Source organism: Micropterus dolomieu, linkage group LG04 (assembly GCF_021292245.1).
Source record: "Micropterus dolomieu isolate WLL.071019.BEF.003 ecotype Adirondacks linkage group LG04, ASM2129224v1, whole genome shotgun sequence".
Lineage (NCBI taxonomy): Eukaryota > Metazoa > Chordata > Actinopteri > Centrarchiformes > Centrarchidae > Micropterus > Micropterus dolomieu.
The window spans coordinates 24839265-24848670 of record NC_060153.1 but is presented as its reverse complement, the minus strand read 5'-3'; positions in this window follow the sequence as shown (position 1 = coordinate 24848670).

Sequence of the window (9406 nt, the reverse complement as noted above, 5' to 3'; positions counted from 1 at the left end):
AAGTTTAATGAATACCTAAGAGCAACAGTTATCCATCTGGTTAAGCAGCAACACAGTAAGAAACAGAAAGTACTCAACAAGCATGTATTTCTATCAGGGCTGTTTGATCTCCTAAATTTCTTAGTTTAACAACAGAGGTTTTTCATGTACTTCTGGGTGCAGCTGAAGTTAGGCTAGAGATTATAGAATTTAGCAGATTGCTGTAAATGGTAGCAGGATCAACATTTATATGTATTTATAAGTGTACTTGTAATAAATCATCACATTACACAATTTGCTGAGTTATGATGGTGGTTAATATCAAATAGGCCTCACATATAAAATTCGTAAATCAATTATAATTAAATATCCTACCCTAAAAATAAAACTTTATTTTTTTAATTAAACAATTTGTTTAATTTTTACTTTTTGTAGTGTTTTGCATATATTACTAGCAGATATCAGACACCAAATTTGGTGAAGGTTGGATGAAATTTGTAACATGAGTCATTTTTTAAAAAAGGTGCTGAACTAAAAAATATGCAAAATCTGTGTATGCTCAAAAGAGTGTGTCCTATTTGCAGCCACAGGCAAAATCCAGGAAAAGATTATTTTGCATCTACTCATCACGTTAGGCATGAACTTTATGACTTGCAGCATGGTGGTGCTATCCACACCAAAAACTAATTAGTTGTATCTTGGCTGTAATCATGGCCCAACTAAGCTTTCATGTAATCCAATGCTTATTTCATGAATTTCATTTAATCTCTAACTATTTTGCTGCCAATCAGGAGATCACATTACAAGCAACATTTAAATAAGGTAGGTATAAAGCAGGAAAAAAATCAAAAAGTTATTACAATATGTAAGACAGCCAATCATATAAATCTACACACACATATCAGCCAATGGAGCCATACAAAGGGGGGTTAGGTATACAGTCATGTGGCTTCTTTTCCTGTTCCATGCACCATGGAAGTAGGTGAAGTTGTGCCAGAAACCCTACCCTGCACTTTGAGTTGTAACTTTAACAGTAAGGCCAAGAGATATGGCCAGGGGTGGAATCTGGACAGTTTGCCCCCCTACCAGAGTCAGATGTTGATGACGGTAGTTGTTGTTTTTTAGTGTCATGGATGGACTACTAAACGGACTTACCAGGTACAGGCCCAGTGCCCCTGGATCAGAGCCTTCGTATGAAGTGACTGTTAACATTTCTAGTTGTAAAGTCAATCAAACGATTCCATAAGGATGCAAAATGAACACAAAGAAATACAAAACAACTAATAAGAACACAAACTGATTACACAGGGTGCCTACAGTGTATCATGGATGTGTCCTTACCTCAGTGACCTGGGTTCAAGTCCAGTACACTTGCACAAAATTATTTAAGGACCTCGGCAGGTAGGTTTTCCCAAACATCTTAGAGAACTACCCACCGTCCTTCTGTGGATTTAGGCACCCTCAGTTGCATCTATTGTTTACAATTTATTTCATTTTAACTACTTCTATTGCTCCCTTAATTTTTATTCATGTTAATTCTTTCCATCATATTATTTTAACATGTAACCTTTATTTTTTATATAAAGCAGATTGAATTGCACGTGTATGAAATGCACTCTATGAATAAATTTGCCTTGCCTTGCCTTATCTCTCTTCATGTAATCCCAGACAGACTGGGTGATGTTGAGATCAGGGCTCTTTGGGGTCTGTACCATCACTTCTTGTTCTTCTTTACACTGAAGATGGTTCTTAATGACTTTCACTGTATGTTTGGGGTTGTTGTCATGCTGCAGAAAAAATTGTGTGGCCAATCAGATGCCTCCTTGATAGTATTGAATGATGAATAAGTATCTGCCTGTACTTCTCAGCCTTAAGGAGACCATTAATTCTGACCAAATCCCCAACTCTGTGTGCAGAAATGCAGCTCCAAACCTGTAACGTGCCTCCTCCATGCTTCACTGTCGCTTGCAGACACTTATTCTACCACTTCCAGCCCTTCAGCGAACAAACTGCCTTCTGCTACGGCCAAATATTAAAATATTTGACTCATCAGTCCAAAGCACCTTCTGGCATTTTTCTGCACCCCGGTTCCTGTGTTTCTCTGCATAGTTGAGTCGCCTGGACTTGTTCTTATGTCAGAGGTATGGCTTTTTGATCGCAAGTCTCCATTAAGGCCACTTCTGATCAGACTTCTCCGCATAGTAGATGGTGTACCTGGGTCCCAGTGTTTTCTGCAGCTCTGAGCTGATGACCAGTGTGGTCAGCCACAACCGACTACAAGGAGACATGCAAAACAACTTCAAAGAGATGCAAAGCCGCCACCAAGAGACACAAAACAACTACAAAGACATGCAAATACATCTATTAAAGTTGCAAGCAGCGTTAAATGGGCCCTCACACCGTGACGCGTATCGGTGCAGTTTCCAGAGGTCATCGATGCTGCTCTAAATTATCATGTGCTTTGGACGCCTCATAAAGGAGTTAAGCGTCACTTCCTGTGTCCCACATGTGGCACTAGAGAACACTTGCTAATTACATGTTATGTCCCAGTCATTGTAAAAATTAGCCTACATATAAATTAAATGATTACAACACAAGGCTTACTTCCTGTTGCCAGTAGGTTGCGGTATGACATTGAGTGATTTTTAGCATACAGATGTATTCAGGGCAAGAATGTCAATAAACCTTTAAAATATGGTGGTGATTTGAGCATGTACACAGAAGTTATAACAACTTTTTGTTTCATGGTGGAATCATCGATTCCACGCCATTTGACGAAAACTCACAGACAGCACTAGTTTTAATCGTAGATTGCAGTGAAAACATTTTTAAGTCGATCAGAGTAATTCTCTAGGAGGAGTTTGTTAAAAAAAAAAAAAAAAAAATTATTGAGGTGAAAATTTACAACAGTATCTGGCATAGTCAGAGATCATCAAATATCAGTGCTAACAGGAAACGGAGCACATACGCTTTAGGAAGAAGAAAATAAATTAAAAGAGAAGAAAATATGTACATAATAGTACAAATAAAATACAAAAACATAATAAAAACACAAATAAAAACAGGATAAAGAAACAGTAGCAAAACAGTTATGGGGCTTCAGATAATTTTAAGGCATCAATAAAATCAAGAAGTTTCTTTGCTGTTTTCTTCTTCATGAACAACAGGGACTTGTAGTATAATGCAAATTCTTTCTTGAAGACAGTAAAAAGAGGCTATGTTTTCAAACATTTACATTTGTGGATGAAAAATTTACCCGAGATAAAAGTGTTTAAAAGCAGTTCATAGTTTTTGTCCTTCATTATAATTCCAAATGTGATGTTATCTCTAGTGAAATTGGAGAGAGACTGGAGATAAGGTTCCAGCCAATCATACATGTCATACCAAAATGTGTTACTGTAAGGACAGAAGAAAAACAAATGATCCGTGGTCTCTATGTCCTCATCACAGAATATACAGTTAGTTGGATCAATGTTAAATCTATGTGAGGGGAGATCTCTTGAAGGATATATGTCATTAAATACTTTGAAGTGAAGCTCTTTAGCTTTTGGTGATAAAGGTAACTTTAAGAAATCTGTGCGTAGTTTCTTCAGAGAAGAATGATTGAAAATAAGAGAAGCAGCATTTGACGTGGAAGGAAGAAGAGGGAGTTGAACATATGAGGTAGTTCATTTTTTTACCATCAAAAGGAAGGCAGATGGGATGCTTTGGATAACCATATCATAATGTTTACGATTGCACTGAAAATTAAGTTTTGTACTGAAATCTTCAGAGGATAAAACATTTCCATAGTTGTCCAGTAAATGTGTGATAGACCAAATATTGTTTTCCATCCATTCGTTGAGATACAGGGACTTATTTCTAAAGAGAATGAATCTGCAGTTCCAGATGGGTATGTTATGGGGAGTAAAATTGTGTTTGTACAGGAGTTTCCAATATAACAGAACTTGTGAATGAAACGCAGACAGTTTTATAGAAAGTTTTGGAACATCAAAATCACAGCGTAAAAGTAAATCAATACCTCCAATTTTTTAAACAATTCCCTGGACACACAATACCAGAAGCTTCCAATGTTTGCTAGAAGGCATATTAACCATTTAATCTTTAAGGTTCCATTTATACAATCAAAGTCTAGGAGTTTGTTAAAGTACAGAACCTGTAAATCGCCAAAATCACCATTAAATTCAAAATGGCCGACTTCCGTTTGGGTTTAGGGAACCGCTCCCAGAGGCTTTTTTGTAGGTCTGGACGCATTGAGATGAGAATGTGTTGGAGCGCCACAAAAATTAGTTGGCTGTTTAGGGGGCGCTAGCGAGCCATTTTGTCCCACCCACGCACAAATGCATATATATACATATATATATATATCTCAATCTATGACATTTATTGATAAAGTTTCATATTAGAATATCTAAAGTTGTTGATTTGGTATTAATTTATTAGACTGAATTAACTATGCAACTGTTAATGATGTAGTATATTATAGCCAAGAACCAGGGCTTTATTAATTAATTTGAGTCTTAAGACATTCATACACATTTAAAATTGTTTCCTTCTTTAAAAATGTGCCCAAGTCTCCCACCTTCAAACGTTTCTAAACCTGCCCCCGACAACAGTGTCACACACACACACACACACACACACACACACACACACACAGTGACACACTTTACATACTTTACATTTAACATTTAGTCTAAATCCCTCCACACAGACAGCTGCGTCCCAAGTCATGCGTCACTAAGTCCACCTCGTTGTGTCAGTACTGTACATGAGTTGCATGTCTCCTGTTCACTCAACTGAGAATGATTACTAATAAAATGACTAAAACGACTAATGACAAATTAGTTGCATGTGAGGCAGAGGTCACTCTAAGTGTCTCTAACAGTAAGCATGTGAGCAAGAGGATGTGCTCAGTGTGTGTGTGTCTGCGTTGTGTGCCTCTCCAGTTACATGCAGATATACAGTACAGTAGGCCAGTGGTAGAAGATTTGCTCACATACAATGTGTAAGCATATTTCTAATGCCTCTTGTGTATTTTCATGTGTGTGTATTCTGTGGTTGTTGAACAGTTGCAGGTCTGTGGTGTAACCAGAGACAGATGGGAGAAATGGCTGAGACTAATCTAAAGAGGTTAATCCACTTAATAACCACCACTAAGGGCTGCAGGTTACCTCACTCACCCCAACTCCAACATGTTGTTTGTCTGTCAGGTTGCTGGAGCTCCAGTAATGTTGGCTTACATGGAAAATGTTGACTGTGCATTATTCCTGATGAAAGAGAATCAACTGTGTGTATTGTATGTATAACTTAAGATTGATTTGTATGTTGAAGGATAGGATTTAAACAATCTACTTACACAGTCATATGTACATCTTTGTAATAATTTGCCCATACTGGCCCTGAAGAGTTCCCATACTGAAGAGAAATGTAGTGATGAGGGACAAAATTCAGTCCTGGTTATGTGTAAAAATGCTTTCTAAAAAGTAGGTGAAGCTAATACAAGGCTTCATCACTCTGTGTCAGCCAAATTAAGTAAGTATCTTCCAAATTTACAGGCCTTTTAGTACAAAACCCCTTCTTTGGGAGTTTCCTTACTGAGCAGAGCAGCAGAGTGGAGGACTACTAACATAAAAAGGGGATTTATTTCTTTAAAAAAAAGAGCATAAGTTGGAAGATTTGGAGGACCTGCTTGATTTGGAAAACCCAGACTGCTGAAGCGTCATATTAACTTAGCTAGCTCGGATTTACACTGGAGTTGGCTAGCAAGGGATCTCTACATGTACGCATTGCGAATAGGAGGAATGATTAGCGAGCAATAACTCTTTCAATGTACATATGGCATGCGAGGATAGACTTGAAAAAATTGGAACCTGTCCTTGAAGACACATGCTAAACGTATGTTTTGTTCAGCTGCTCAGCCGAAAATAAATATTCAGTTGTATTTTTTTGTAATTATATGACACTAGTCAAGTCAGAGGTCATTGTCACATTAGGGTTTTGGGAGAATATCCCCATGAAGAACATGCATCCTTTTAACTGTCGATGTGTTTCACTCTACCTCAAAACGATAAGTTATATCAACATCGTGTTAGGAGACGGGACAGAAAGGACCCAAACGCAACGCTCAGAGGGAAGGAGGTTTTATTGAGGGTTCACGGAGGGGGCTAGGGAAGAGGTGAGGGAGGAGAGGTGGACGCCGGGGGACGCGGGCACGGAGAACCGAGAAGCAGGTGAGGCGCAGGTGGTGAGGCGAGGAGCGGGAAGGAGCCGGGAGGGCGACGTGGAGGAAGCCCGAGAGGAGAGGACCGGAGGATGAGCCCAGCCGACTGAACGGATGACGAGGATGAGTGAACCTGGGAGGGAAAACAGACAGAAAGACAGGGTTAGTGACTGGAGCGACAAAATACAGGGAAAAAGAGAAAAAAAACAAGAAACATGAGAGCCTGAACGTAGAGGCGGCACCGGGTATGGAGCAACGACGATCAAGCGAGGATGGTGTGGAGAACCGGGGTTAAAATACAGACAGGGATGAGGTTGATTACTGGCAGGTGTGGCAGGCTGACGAGGTGGCTGATGAGGTGCAGGTGCAGGTAGTTGGCTGGGCTCAGGAGCCGAGGGAGAGAGGAGGAGAACACAGGGAGGCAGGCAGAGCAAAACAGTGGGTGAAATAAAGTGAGAAAAAAAAAAGGGAAATCAGGACACTCACCGTCAGCTGGGCTGTCCCCACAACACATCGAGCGTCCATGAGTGTTTCTCCTGATGAGCCAAGAGCTAATAGGACAAATCAGGCCAAGTTAACATAGGAAACTACAACAAAAAGCCATCCTTCACTTATACCCTGCAGCTGCAAGGTTTAACTAAATGGTTTCCTGAATGTGTACACTGAGTTTTTTATAAAGGCGGGTTGCCTAGCCTACTTCCTTTCTGTGTTTATTTAACTTTATTGATCTCCAGTAATTTTCCAGTTAAAATAGGGTAAGTAAAAGATCTGTAGTGTACACATGCATCGCAAATATGAATCTTATATTATAAGTAAGTATAACACTTACTCATAACACATGAGTTCTCTCAGCTATGTGGGAAACTTGTGAATATGGACTGAATCAGTATTCATGATAATATCAAATAGCATGCAGTTGTTCTTTGGTTGTGTTTAGATTTCTATTAGACCAGTTGGATAGCTTTTAAGGAGGCACTGAAGTAGTTACTCACAATATCACCTTCCGTGAGGATATGATTGTTCCCACAAAAATTGTAAAAGACATTCTCTAACAATAAACCCTGGATTAGAAAAACCCAGAAAACTCTGAATGAAAAGAAAATATCAATTCAACTCAGGAAACAGAATTAAGTCCAAATCCATTCAAAACAGGCTGAATAAGGAAACAGAAGCAGCAAAGAGAGGGTACAGGGAGAGAGTCGAGACACTCTTTCGGGAAGGCAAAGCTAGGGATGCCTGGCGAGGTGTTAAAACACTGGCTGTCCTACCCATTAACAACTCAGCATCATCAAATGCTGGGACAAAAGACAACATGGGAGAGGACTTCAGTCAATTCTACTCCAGATTTGACCAGTCTGATTATTCACAGGAGAGGAAGGAACTAATAGCTGAGCTCACTCCTATGGTACCTGCCCAAGCAAATCTGGAGCTGCGGCAGGAGGAGGTGGAACTCATGCTGAAGAGGATGAAATCAAACAAACCAGGACCTGACCAGATCTGTGACCACTTGCTGAAATCCTGTTGCGGCCAGCTGTCTGACTGTCATCTGTTCAGCTGCTCCTTGTCAGAACATTCAAACATCAATCTGGAAATCCTCAGTCATCTGTCCAGTAGCCAAAAAGAGCAATCCTACCTGCGACAATGACTACCGGCCTGTGGCATTAACATCTCTGGTCATGAAAGGCTTTGAACATTAAACATAATCATAATAATGAGCAGTAAAATAATTTCACAGGTGTAGGAACAGCTTATCAGTATTTTCATCCGAAGGACTAAACTAAAAGGAACACAAAAAGCCTCAGACACCACTCACACACTGAACAGTCATTACAGTCTTCTGCCCTTAGGCCAGAAATACAGATTCAGGACTAAGAGAGCCATGACATGTTTTGTGCCCACGTCCATCAGAAACATGAATGGTTGATTTACTCATTTATTTACAGTATCTCACAATAGTGAGTACCGCTCTCACATTTTTGTAAATATTTCTTCAGTGTTACATGAAAAGATATAAATCTCTTCATGTAACACTGAAGAAATGACACTATGCTACAATGTAAAGTAGTGAGTGTACAGCTTGTGTAACAGTGTAAATTTGCTGTCCCCTCAAAATAACACATCACACAGCCTTTAATGTCTAAACCGCTAGCCACAAAAGTGAGTACACCCCTAAGTGAAAATGTCCAAACCATTATTTTCCAGCACTGCCTTAACCCTCTTGGGCATGGAGTTAACCAGAGCTTCACAGGTTGCCACAAGAGTCCTCTTCCACTCCTCCATGATGACATCACGGAGCTGGTGAATGTTAGAGACCTTGTGCTCCTCCAGCTTCCGTTTAGGGATGCCCCAAAGATGCTCAATAGGGTTTAGGTCTGGAGACATGCTTGGTCAGTCCATCACCTTTAACCTCTTCAGCAATGCTGGCAGCACTCATACGTCTATTTCCCAAAGACCACCTCTGGATATGACGCTGAGCACGTGCACTCAACTTCTTTGGTCGACCATGGCGAGGCCTGTTCTGAGTGGAACCTGTACTGTTGAACCGCTGTATGGTCTTGGCCACCGTACTGCAGCTCAGTTTCAGCGTCATGACAATCTTCTTACAGCCTAGGCCATCTTTATGTGGAGCAACCATTCGTAAAGGTAAAATGGCTAATTTTCATTTAGGGGTGTACTCACTTTTGTTGCCAGCGTGTTAGACATTAATGGCTGTGTGATGTGTTATTTGGAGGGGACAGCAAATTTACACTGTTATACAAGCTGTACACTCAATACTTTACATTTTAGCTAAGTGTAATTTCTTCAGTGTTGTCACATGAAAAGATATATTCAAATATTTACTAAAATGTGAGGGGTTAACTCAACAGTTCCAAGAAGATTTTTCATAAATCTCCAATGCAGAAACAGAAAACAAGTGATGGTACACCAGGCGGACAATTTCAATAGGCAGAATGTGGATTGTTAAAGTCAGATGAAAGGGCATTGCTCTCTCCACACACACACATGCACCAAAAGGATACTTCCTGTAGCACAAGGGCACATGATATGGTAATGGAACCCAAGGGTGGTTTAGCATTGCATAACATGGAGCTGATTCATCTCTCTCACGCGCACTTGTGTGCGCACACACACATACTTCTTCCAAGTGGCCTAGTTTCATTTGAAAAGTGCACTTGGTTGTGGCCTATTCTTACATTGTGATGT